This window comes from Apodemus sylvaticus, chromosome 3 (genome assembly GCF_947179515.1).
Source record: "Apodemus sylvaticus chromosome 3, mApoSyl1.1, whole genome shotgun sequence".
Taxonomy (NCBI): domain Eukaryota; kingdom Metazoa; phylum Chordata; class Mammalia; order Rodentia; family Muridae; genus Apodemus; species Apodemus sylvaticus.
In genome coordinates this window covers 160,994,775-161,007,762 of record NC_067474.1, presented here as the reverse complement: position 1 = coordinate 161,007,762, position 12,988 = coordinate 160,994,775, and the positions used below count along the sequence as shown (strand labels likewise).

The window sequence follows — 12,988 nt, the reverse complement described above, 5'->3', positions numbered from 1 at the left end:
GGATACATATATGGTTTGTGGTTTGTGACAAGGAGAATTTATCTTACTTTTACTTTGTTTAGGTATTTGTTCTGAGCATCAGAATTCAGAGGAATTGCTTAATTGTGTGCATTTTTAGCCCAGGGTCTAGACTCACAATGTGAGATGTTAGGCAGGAGTACTTGTTTCTGAAGGGTTCAGAACCCAGGTGCAGTGTTTCTCTACATCCAGTTCTGGTCTAGTCTGTCAGCAAGCTTGTGGGGAAGCTGTGCAGAGTAGGTTCTGGGAAGCAGTGTGGAAGGCAGCCTGAAACAGAAGTAGAGTTCCTGATGGCGAGGTTGGGCCTCCTGCATGATTAGCTGACTTTAAGAAAAAGACAAAATAAAAACAAAGGAATAATAAGCAAGCAAGCAAGCAAAACTCCAAAACAACAAAAATTGCTCTGAAGAATTGCAAAGCTAATTAATTAAAAGTTCCTGAAGTTGGTGGGCTTACAGTTACAGGAAGCTGCTGAGTAGAGGGTGGGTCCAGAAGGAGTGACTCTGAGGAAGAAGGTATAAGAGACAGAAAGTTCCACCATTCCAGCATTCTCAGTGCATCTTGGCTGCCTAGTGGGAGACTAGGTCCTACAAGTTCCGGAACCTGAAAACTTCCTTAAGCTGCAATTGCTGTGTTGGCCTCCTAGGACATTCAGCAGCAGCTGGTCCTGTCACCTGCCAGGTCAGAGGAGCTGCTGGGCTGTGGAATGGGCAGGAATGGGGCAGGGGTGTGGAGGAGGGGTGCATTTTGTGCCGCCACTCTCACAATTGAGTTGTAGGTGTTTTTTCATTATCAGAAAGTTTGAGATTCGGTGAATTGGGTTTATGGTGATATTTTAATTAATTTTATAATTGCCAGAATATTTTTTTAAAATAACCTCATAGAACCTTGGCTGTATCTGGAGTTTGTATTCAAAGAGGGTTTTCCTTGCAAAAGCCTTAATAAAACTCCTTGAATTCAAATTCCTTCAAGCGTTCTTAACTCCCCTGTTCCCACATTTGCCATTTCATAACTGAATAGGTATCCTGAGAGAACTTTGCAGATATTTGTCATATGGGGGACCAGTGCAGATTTGATTGAATTAGAAAATTTTCATTATAAAGCACCATGATATGGCTGTAAAGCACCATCATAAGGTTAACATTAACCCAGCAGTTATATTCTCCATTAATTTAATACTAAGGTATATCCAGTCTTTGATGTAAATGCAGCATTCACAAATGTGTCTTCATAGCCTTACCTATTAATGCTACTCCTTTAGTTTGAATTAAAAATGAAGACAGGACTGCAGCAAGGTATGGCTGAGGAAAAGATATATCATAGGTTCTGTTAACCCTGAGTGTCACCAGAGGAAACCCAATTCCACCATGTGGGCAGGTTTTATAAAATATTACATGTTGACCAAGAGGTGACCAAGAGGTGACCACCATATGCTACAGGTGGTTTTATAGGACATTGTAGTTTCCTATGAAGCTTTATTATTTTCCTAAGACATGCGACCTGAAGCATTGCAAAGAAGATAGCTGGTTCTTGGGCTGGTGGTGAGGTTAATTTTTGGCATTTTAGTTTGAGGGAGAAAGCATTCATAGTTAACTGGTTGGGTCTCACTGAACCAGGCCTTCAGATGGGGTGTGGGCAAACTGAAGGTAAGCATGAGGTTAGAGGGGCAGGCTAAGAGATAACCAGGAGAAAAGAAACCACTTACTCCACTAGGTCTTGATTGATATGTTAACAGGCTCTTCAGTTAGCCCTACCTCCTGAATGTCTTTGAATCCTTCCTTGGTTTTGCATAGCATGCTGTGAGATGCTGATATCAGGCCAAGATATTTTTATAAGTAGAAAACTTGCTATGGATGAAGACAAAATTAGACCTCACTTTGAAATCATTATGATTGTTTACTTACTTAAGAAAAATGTCTCCTTGGTTCATGAAAAGCACTCTGCCCTTGAACATTCATGGTTTGTTGAGTTCCTCAATGTGGACTTCTTGTAGGTGTGGGAATGCTTAGACCACAGCACTCAGGGCTTTTGTCCCAGAGACCTCTTGTTGGAGAAGTCTGGATTCTGTGTGTCACAATAGTTTTCTTACATTCTTCCTTGTTCCACCTCCATGTTGCTGGAAAAAGGACTCTGTATGTGTATTAACTGAGTGACTGATTCTCACATCACATAGGGTAATCTGAAATCCTCAAAAAAAAGGAGAGACATTTTCATGATATCACCTCTTTCCTCCATTGTTATCCTTTTGCCTGGTGCTGGCATCTTATATTTTTGTACCATGAAATGTTCCAGGTTCTTTCTAAACAATATTGTCCCATTTTCAGGTCTCCATATACTCAGCCAAATCTTCATAACTATAAATCAAATCTAAGAGTCCTGGATGGTCAAGGCCAAGGAGTCTCTAACAAAACATCCAGGTATGTTAAAAGGATTGAACAAGGGGTGGGGTGAGGCACACCTGTCAGTTGAAATAGCACATGAATTTGGTTTTTCCAGATGCTATTTGATTAATGATTTTGGAAAATTTCATTGAGAATAATATTAGATGTGACAATATAGATTTTCCATGGTAAGCAGTACAGTCAGCAGTCAATTGATTTTAATAATTTATTAGTTTTGAGGCTCTGAATCAGCAGATGCCCATTGAAAACAAATTTCTTTTAGACACACTGAAATCAGCATCAGGGTGTGGCAAGGCCATTTACACATGACACAAATTATTAGTAATTGATTCCCTCCTAGTGTCTGTGTCCTCTCTGTTTCTCAGTTTAATCTATTTTATTTCCTGAGGGGCTGGCCTCAGCTTGAACGAAAAAATTATCTGTTACACACAGTCTTGCCACAGTGCAGTGGCAATACCTTTCCTGGCAGATTGAGATTGTAGATCACAGGATCCAAATCTGGGTCTGGCCATAGATAACTCTGCCTCCTGTCCCAGTCTGCAGAGCAGGTTTTGACTCTGTGAATGCCACCACCAGAGTCCATCCATGATATTTGTTGACACCGTGTATGATCTGAGCTGAGTTGTTTTTCTCCCGAAGCTGCACTTGTTTTCTGAATCACATATTTGTCCAATATAAATGATATTTAGTCTTGAATTTTGTTCTCACTGATGCAGTGTTTTGAATTAGTCCTGATTAGAGTAGAATGATTACTGTTGACCTTTTCTGTACTGTTTGGTGGGTTTCTCTTCCTTAGTATTCTGAGGTATATCTCTTCTCTTCTTACATTCTAGAAAGCTTTTGTACCGAGCAGTATTAGATTTTCCACAGAGCTCTTCAAGTAACTTTCATTCCAGCACTGTATTTGTTGTCTGGGAGGCTTATTGCCTCTCTCTATTTACCTTGTCCTAGTCCTGGAAGCCTCTGGCCTCTAAACAATCTTGTCTAGTCCTAGAATGTTTTCAGCCTCTGAAATTTCTTGCTGAATAAGCTCCCCCCTTTCTTGTTCATTCTTTTGTTCATTCTTAACTGGCTGGTTCAACTCAGCTGTTCCAGCTCAAACTCCTCTCCCAGCTGCCTTATTCAATCTGATTTCTCTCTTGAGACACTCATTTGCTCTGCTTGGCCTTAAATTAACTGTAGCAATCTTTTTTAAATATGCTGTCCCTTGTCTTTCTCTTGCTCATTCTTTCTTTACCTATGCCTAGCATGTTCTCTTTTCTTTTCTTGTTTTTTTTTTCTCGTTTCTTTTTGTTTTCCACACAGGGTTTCTCTGTGTATCCCTGGCTGCCCTGTAACTCACTCTGTAGACCAGACTGGCCTCAAACTCAGAAATCTGCCTGTCTCTTCCTCCTAAGTACTTGAATTAAATTGGTACAGCAACACTGCCCGTCCTGAGATAAATTTAACAATCTTGCACTTTCAGGAGTGATCAGTCAGTACATCAATCACAGGTCACCAAGCTACTTGCTATATCAATTCCTTCACTTCTGGTTTGAAAAGAGTTTTCCTCTCTTCCATTGAAGAGAAATCCATATGGGTTTACAATCCTGATGTATTAAATCACTAGAGCTTATCTTTGACCCCAAGTAATTTTTGCCCTCTAAAAATAAGATACAGTTTATACAAATGTGTGGTTCTTAGGATGTTAGTGTTGTGTTACTGTAAATGGACACACAGTGAAACAATGTTGTTCAGATATACAATGTGTGATTACATTGAATGACTCTATAGACAGAATTCAAGTACTGTTGACATAATCTCAGCATTCAGTACATTGGGGCAGGTGTATTCCTCTTCATTTGAGGCCAGACTAGTTTACATAAAAGTGACATTACAACCTGTTTGCCTGAATTTCCTCTTGTGTCCTGCATTGTCTCTCCACATGGATTGAGGTTAATTTCCTAAATATGTCTGGAGGTGTGTATGTATTTTCAAGTTTTGGTTACTATAATTGCAGAGAATTAATTGTAGCAGGATCTTGTTATTGTCATTTCTATTACCCATCAACTGCCTTACATTGTAAACAGTTGTCCTTCTAAACCTATGGAGATACTGGAAGGGCAGGCAGCCCTCTATGCCTAAAGGCAAACTACTGTTGTTCTGGTGATATCTCTCACCTGATTGCTTCTAAGAAGAAAACCATGAAATCCTATTTCTTGGACAAGAATTAGAAGGTGGAGTTTCTGGGTAGAAAAAGTGATGTAGGGAGGAGAAAGCAGATGGAGGAGCTTTAGGGGGAGACAGAGAAGAGAACAGATAGATGGAGTAGTGGCAGAGAAGGAAGGATCTAGCCACATGGCAGGTCATAGGCTTGAATAGTCTTAAATTTAAAGACAGATGGGAGAATGCTCCAATGAATGTTTTTTTGTTTTGTTTTGTTTTGTTTTGTTTTGTTTTGTTTTGTTTTTTGGAGACAGGGTTTCTCTGTGTAGCCCCGTTGTCCTGGAACTCACTCTGTAGACCAGGCTGGCCTCCAACTCAGAATCTGCCTGCCTCTGCCTCCCAAAGTGCTGGGATTACAGGCGCGCCACCACCGCCTGACATCCAATGAAAGTTTTATGCTTTACCCTATATAGTAACCTCCTTGTGATTACTTGTAACACTGGTGTGTCCACAAAAACACCAACTATAATCATGTCCATCACAAACATGCACAGAGGAAACATCAGACTTCTTCCTTGCTCCTCTTCTGAGTTGCTGGGAAAAGGACTCTGGATGTATGTTAGTTATGTGACTGACTCTCACATCTCTAGGGTAATCTGAAATCCTCATATAAAAAGATACATTTTCATGATACCTTCTCTTTCCTTCATGTATATCCTTTTTCCTAGTGTTGGCATCTTTGTTGGCATCTTTCATCTTTGTCTCATGAAGCGTTGCAGGTTCTTTCTGATCAATATTTTCCCATTTTCAGGTCTCTATATGCTCCAACAAAACTGCATAACTATAAATCAAAGGTAAGAGCCCTGAAAGGAAAAGGCCAAGGAGTCTCAAGGATCCAGGAGTGTTAGGATTGAACAAAGGGTCGGGTGGGGCTCGCCTGTCAGAAGAAAGAAAACATGAATTTGGTTATGTGAGATTCTGTTTCATCTATGATCCTGGAAAATTTCACTGAAAATATTATTAATTGTGATGAGGATTTCCCATGGTAGGCAGTGCAGTCACCAGTCAATTGATATCAACATTTGATTAGTTTTGTGTCTCTGAATTCGCAGCTGCCCATTGAAAACAAAGTTTCTTTTAGCCAGACTGAAATCAGGATCAGCCAATGGGTGTGACAAGGGCCATTTTTCATGAAGCAAGTTTCAGTAGTGTTTTCCCTCCTAGGGCCTGTGACCTTCCTTATTGGATTTTAGCCAGGTTCTCAGTTTAATCTGTATTTTCCCCCCTGAGGATCTACCTGGGCTCATCTAGAACAAGAAAACCCTCTGTTAACCCCAGAGCATATTACTACCATGTTACTAGTGGCCATGCCTTACATGGAATATTATGATTGTAGCACACAAGATACAAAATGGGTATGGCCTTTAATAACTTTGCCTCCTGCCCCAGTTTGCATAGCAGTTTTTGCCACTGTGAATGCTACCACCATAGACTGCATCCTGGATATTTGTTGATAGTGAATGATCTGATCTAAGTTGTTTTTCTCCAGAACATGCATTTGCTTTCTGAATCACATATTCTGTCTAATCTAAATGATATTTAGTCCTTCAGTTGTGTTCTCACTGATGCACTGTATTGAATTATTCCTGATTAGAGTAGAATAATTACTGTTGATCTTTTATCTACTGTTTGGTTTATCTGAGGTATGTTTCTTCTCTTCTTACATTCTAGAAAGCTTTTATACTGAACAGTGTTAGATTTTCCACAGGGCTCTAAAGTAACTTATTTTCCAATTGTAATTATTGTCTGGGAGACTTACTGCCTCTGTCCATTTATCTAGGCCTAGGCCTGAAAGACTGTAGCCTGTGTACAATCTTATCTAGACCTAGAGTGTTTTCTGTCCGTGAAATTCCCTGTTGAATAAGCTCTCCCTTTTTTGTTCATTCTCAAATCTTAACTGGCTGGTGCTACTCAGCTGTTCCAGCTCAAACTCCACTCCAGGCTGACTCTTTCAATCTCTTTCTTCTCTGAGACACTGTAATGCTTTGCTTGGCCTTAAATTAACTGTACTAATTTATATGTACTAATTCTAATATGTGCTAATATAAATCTGCTATGTACTAATTATCTGTACATAATAGCAACAACAGATTGGATTTTATGTTGACATTTTTGGGATTTAGTACAATGTATTTTGTATCAAGCAGTTTCAATAAAGTTTGATCTTCCTCTGATATATTGATGTTGAAGCAATCATTACAATGATTGGTTTTAAAATTTTAAGATAAGAAAGAAATCTATAGAAAGTGTTATGTTACACAATGTAACTGTTTTCATTGGAAATTTTACATGTTATAGGTTAGCCATTATTTACCAACTTTCAAGAACATAATCTTGTTTAATAAGGTGAAATACCCATAATAGGTACACAGTCACAATGTAACGTTATAATATGCACTAAGCCCCCCTTTTTTTTTTACAAAGGCTGAAATCAGCAAGGCGCTAACTTGCTTAAATGTGAATTACTAACTTCTAAAACTGTAATTTGATTCACATGTTTTCAAATTGAGTTGGAGTTGATTCATTTACAATATTTGTGTGCAAAATGCATATACTTTTCAGTTCAAATTCATGTTTTTAAAGTCTTATTATAGTTTGGAAAATTAGAAGATTGTTTTGTAAGACCCCCCCCAAAACTGAGGGTGCCCCATTGCCCCACGCCTCGGAAGGCAACACCCAAATCCCTCGCAAGAAACGGTCTTGATGCAATAACATGAGGATTTCTTTTATTCCAGAGCTCTGGGGTCCACAGCCATTCACCACACTGGGGAAGAGGACCTTGGGACCCCATGAAACTGAAGTCAGGTATTTAAAAGGGAAAAAATCACCAGACCAGGAGTGGAGGACACAATTCTCAAGGCTAGGGGTGGAGGACAAATTATGCATGGAATGGGGAAGTACAGAATGAGGAAGTCAGGGTATAGTTTATGCCTCAAGGATGGTTAGAGATTATCTGGAACAAATGTCCTTGAGGCATTGAACATTGGAACTAGAACTTGGTGGGCTATCTGTCTCTCAAGCTGAAAGCAGAAAAACAAGTTACTCTGTGCTGGGCTACTTGTTTAGGGGTCTAAAAACATTGAGTTGGGGGTCTCTCTGTTTATCTTACTGGATGTAAATTTTTATTAAAAGTTGCACTTATAAAAAAGAAAAAAAAAACAAAATTCTGGGCCTTCTATTTCTCTTGCTCATTGTGTCTTTAACTGTGACTGTGATGTTCTCTTTTCAGTCTGACCATATAAAATCTCTCCGACTAAGATTTTCAGTATTTTCCCATTTTCTGGTTTCTATGTGCTCCAACAAAAATGCCTGTAACTGTATATCAAAACTAAGCCTTGAATGGAAAAGGCCAAGGAGTTTCAAGGATTCCAGTGTGTTAGGAAGATTGAATAAGGGGTGGGGTGGGGCTCACCTCTCAGCACAAAGAGGTCATGTATTTGGTTTTGTGAGATTCTATTTCATCTGTGATCCTGGAAAATTTCACTGAGAATATTATTAGATGTGATGAGGATTTCCCATGGTAGGCAGTGCAGTCAGCAGCCAGTTGATGTCAGCATGTGATTAGTTTTGAGGCTCTGAATTAGAAGCTGCCTATTGAAAGCAAAGTTTCTTTTAGCCAGACTGAAATCAGCATCAGGGGATGGGTGTGGCAAGGGCCATTTACACATGAAACAAATATCAATAGTGTTTTCCCTCCCCTAGGCCCTGTGACCTTCCTCATTGGATTTTCACCATGTTCTCAGTTTAGTCTATGTTTTTCCCCTCCCCTGAGGAGCTGGGCTCATCTTGAACCAGAAAATCTTCTGTTACCCACAGAGCGTTTTGCCACTATGATACTAGCGGCAATGCCTTACCTGGCACATTGAGATTGTAGATCACAGGATGCAAATCTGGGTCTCGCCATGGATAACTCTGTCCCCTGCCCCAGTCTGCATAGCAGTCTTTGACACTTTAAATGCTACCACCAGAGAGTCCATCCATGATATTTGTTGGCAGAATGAATGACCAGAGCTGGGTTGTTCTCCAGAAGTTGCACTTGCTTTCTGAATCATGCATTCTTTCCAGTCTAAATGTTATATAGTCCTTGAATTGTGTTCTCACTGATGCAGTGTGTTGAATTAGTCCTGATTAGAATGGAATAATTACTGTTGCTCTTTTCTCTACTGTTTGGTTTAGATTTGAGTCCTTTTCTCTTAGTATTCTGAGGTATGTTTTTTGCTTCTTACATTCTAAAAAGCTTTTATACTGAGCACTCTTAGAATTTCCACTAGGCTATAAAAGTAACTTGTATTCTCCTATTCTACTTGTTGTCTGGGGGGGTCTACTGCTTCTGTCTATTTACTTAGGCCTAGTGGTGGAAGCCTCTAGACTCTATAAACAATCTTATCTAGACCTAGAGTGTTTTCAGCTTCTGAAATTTCTTGCAGAATAAGCTTCTCCTTTCTTGTTCTTTCTCAACTCCTAACTGGCTGGATCAACTCAGCTCTCCAGATCACACTCCTCTCCCATTTTGCTTATTCAATCTGGTTCATCTTTGAGACACTGAATTGGTCTGCGTCACCTTAAATTAACTGTAGTCATCTTTTTAAAGTCTTCTGGCTCCTTCTCGTTCTCTTGCTCATTCTTTCTTTACCTGTGCATAGCAGGTACTCTGTAAAACACTGCCAGTAAAACTGTTTCCTTCTCCCTGTCTGTTGCTCTACCCTCTCACCTGCACTGTACTGTTCCCCATGCACTCAACTGTACTCCTCTACTATTCTCTTCTTCCTGTACTGTCTTTTTCTTCCTAAAATTTCTTCCCTTTTCTCTCTCATCTCAAGAGAGTTGTGCATATCCTGTTCTGTCAAATCTTTCTCTAACATTTCACATTTTGTGCCATTCGATTAGACCACACTTTCAAATCTCAGTGCCTCCCTCTACTTAGTAACTGTCCTGTTATTGTTTGGGATTAGAGTAATATGGGCTTTCTTGTGTTCCAACCCTAATGATTAAAGCTGTGTTATGGGCTGAACCACACCCTAAGTCAGAACAGGCTCAAATATCCCTACATAATATTTGGTCAGTTTAGCTCTGCAGAATTTCTTTTTTCCTGAACGGAAAACTAAGATTCACAAATAATATGCTTCATTATGTAGATAGGTGTTTTATCTATTCTGACTTCTACCAAGGATTTTATGGGGAACTACTTTGATGATTGGTCAATGAAATTCTCCTCTTTGTGAGAATGTATTCCTTAAGATTTGTAATCTAGAAGTTTTGCTGGCATTGTGAGTGGCAAAGTATGGTTCACTTTTTTCCCCATTCCTTGTGTGGAATAGAGCCTTAGGAGTATTTCCTAGTTTTCTTATAGTCATTCATTCATTGTAAGTAATGTGTTATTTCTTATGACCTCATGAAAAATTTATGTTTTATTCTTTTGTGCATATTTTCATCATTTTATTATCTAAGTAGGTTTTTGTCTATAAACTATGTTCAAATATTCCTATACACTTTCAATACTAGTAGCTACTTTTCTGGCAGTTGCCAGTTATCTTCTCTCAGGGCTTGAAATATATTATTCCATGCTTTTCTGATTGTGATCTATGGATAAATATTTAGTGCTACTATGTGCTAAGATAATGTCATCTCTTTTGATAGTAATAGATAGGACAAGACAACTGGAAAGAGATGTACATTGTTATAGCACTTAGATGTGACAATAGTCAAATAAATCTGTGAGTAGAGGAACCCAATCTCTAAGAAGAGACATTACTAGAGAATGCTTTCCTAGAATGCTATGCTCTTCTAGTTCTCAAGATTCCCAGTGTCTGAATACTACATATTGTTATTTGTGCCTATCTACATTAAAAACATTGTGGTTTGAACCAAGTAATAGTTAATTTTGACAAGAAGGCTCAAAAGTATGGAATTGTGTCTATTTAGAATCAGGTGTGTATTTGAGGAAATGTCAGTTCCAAGATTGAAAGTCAAAGATCTAGTGTTCATATTGACTTCATGATTAAAGTATGTAAAGCAATGAGTTATTCTTCCCATTCTAAAATTAGCTGTTGTTCAGTGTTGATGAAATAGATGATGTACTTTTGCTGTTATACACATAGAATAATTCCATGATATACACTCATCTTAAATATTTACTACTGTTGTATTTAAAGCAGAGCATCTCTCACTGGAGCAGGTATTTATGATCTATTGCTGGTAGAAATGACAACAATACTCAGTCTGTATGTCACAGGCAAGCATCATAAATGGAAATGCTTTGAAAAATGTCCTGATCACACCCTGGAAATTCATGTATTCCTATGCCTACTTTTTATTACCCACTTGATGGTGTCTACAGATCCTACAAGCATCAAGTTGTTTGTTTTTTTATTCGATATATTTTTTATTTACATTTCCAATGATTTCCCCTTTTCTGGTCCCCCACTCCCAGAAAGTCACATAAGCCCCCTTCCCTCCCCTGTTCTCCCACCCACCCCTTCCCGGTTCCCTGTTCTGGTTTTGCCATATACTGCTACACTGAGTCTTTGCAGAACCAGGGGCCACTCCTCCATTCTTCTTGTACCTCATTTGATGTGTGGATTATGTCTTGGGTATTCCAGTTTTCCAAGTTAATATCCACTTATTAGTGAGTGCATACTATGATTGATCTTTTGAGACTGGGTTACCTCACTTAGTATGATCTCCAGCTCCATCCATTTGCCTAAGAATTTCATGAATTCATTGTTTCTAATGGCTGAATAGTACTCCATTGTGTATATATACCACATTTTTTGCATCCATTCTTCTGTTGAGGGATACCTGGGTTCTTTCCAGCTTCTGACTATTATAAATAGGGCTGCTATGAATATAGGGGAGCATATATCCTTATTACATGCTGGGGAATCCTCTGGGTAAACAGGCATCAAGTTTTACATACTGCAAATGTATGATAGCATTATGTTTTTCCCTACATCACCAATTCCTGTTTTATAGAAATTCCTGTTGTCAGTAAATTTTCTATCACATGAATTAAAGATTATCCTAATTTTTTCATACATATTATTAATTGTTAGAACATTTACAGAGAAACATTTGGATAGACTACTTGCATTATCTGCTTTCTTTGCTATTTCAGATATTACAAAGTTCCAAGAATTTATTTTAATCTGTGCTGTCTAAATTCCCTACTGCTTGCATTTTCAGGTGAGTGCCTTTGCACATGAAGTGCCCCAGAGTGCTTGCACAGTTACTGCATTTTCTCTTCTATCCTTTGTTATTCAAGTTTTCATTATATCCTTGTATTTTGTGTATGTTCTGAGGCAGGTTTTAGATGGGTATCCATGCTGTCATATATTCATCATTCCATGTTCAATGGTAAATGACAGCATGGGTTTCCATAATTCCATTTCCTCCTTTTAGAGACTTGCTTTTCCCCCCACCGCTTGTTGTCACTTACCACTCTTGGAATTGTCAGTTTCTCCTTACAAATCACGTTTGTGTCACTTAAGTGAAAGCAGTAAGAATTTATATGCATATCCAGTATTTCTACATATTACAGTATTTCAATTATAAATTCAATTTAGGGCCTTTTATCTTTAGAGTGACTTTTGACCAGCTTCCAGTTCCATGTCTGTATTTTATTTGTAGGCTGACCTCAAACCAAGTAAAACCAGTAAAGTTTCTGTTACCTACTTGTCACTACTACGCTGGTAGATTTACATTGTCAGACAGGCTGGTATTACAGCACACATGTCAGCATGTAGGGAGAACCATTAATGACTCCTTACACCCATCAAGCTACAGAGCCCTTTTCAGCACTTTGTATGCTAAACCAGCATATCCAAGATCCTTGTAGACACTGAGTGGTATTCTGACTTCTCAGGTTATTCTTTAAGAATGTATAAAACAAAATGATATTTTCTTGTATTTTTCTATAGCTTATTAAGTATATTATCAGATTGAATTATACTCTTGGGTTATTTGTAGCTCTTGAGTTGTAAAATTATGTTTCTTGTACTTTGAGAGAACTTGCCTTCCACTTATTATTTGAACACTGAAAATATTCTAAGTCTTACTTTCTCTTTGTAAGCACTGCTGCACTGTGATAAGTTAGTGTGGAGGCTTTGCACATCTTTGTCTTCTGAGTAGAGTCTCTTCAGTTTATGTAATGATAGGTTTGGGATGTTGGCTATTATCTTCATTAGACTCAGTAATTTTCCTTCTGTTGGCACATTCTTCAGAGCTTTCACAGGAATGGACTGTGATATTTTACCCTAGGCCTTTCATAGATATATTGAAATGGTTTTGAGTCTTCTTTCACTGACTATACATAGGTTGTGCCTTGAGTTGTATGATTTGTACTTGTTGAAATAATTTTGAATCTC

General features: G+C 38.5%; 2 protein-coding genes across 32 annotated transcripts in view; one reads left to right on the top strand and one right to left on the bottom strand.

The window, feature by feature from the left end:
• The window catches only part of LOC127681600 (oocyte zinc finger protein XlCOF6-like), a 1,434,619-nt gene that overhangs the window by 128,007 nt on the left and 1,293,624 nt on the right, over positions 1-12,988 (bottom strand). The window lies entirely within an intron of this gene.
• LOC127681617 (oocyte zinc finger protein XlCOF6-like) overlaps positions 5,374-12,988 on the top strand; it is a 1,149,846-nt gene continuing 1,142,231 nt past the window's right edge. For both annotated transcript variants that reach the window (XM_052178092.1, XM_052178091.1), the window contains exon 1: positions 5,374-5,419. The gene's annotated coding sequence lies outside the window, so the exon portion shown is untranslated. The remainder of the gene's footprint in view (positions 5,420-12,988) is intronic.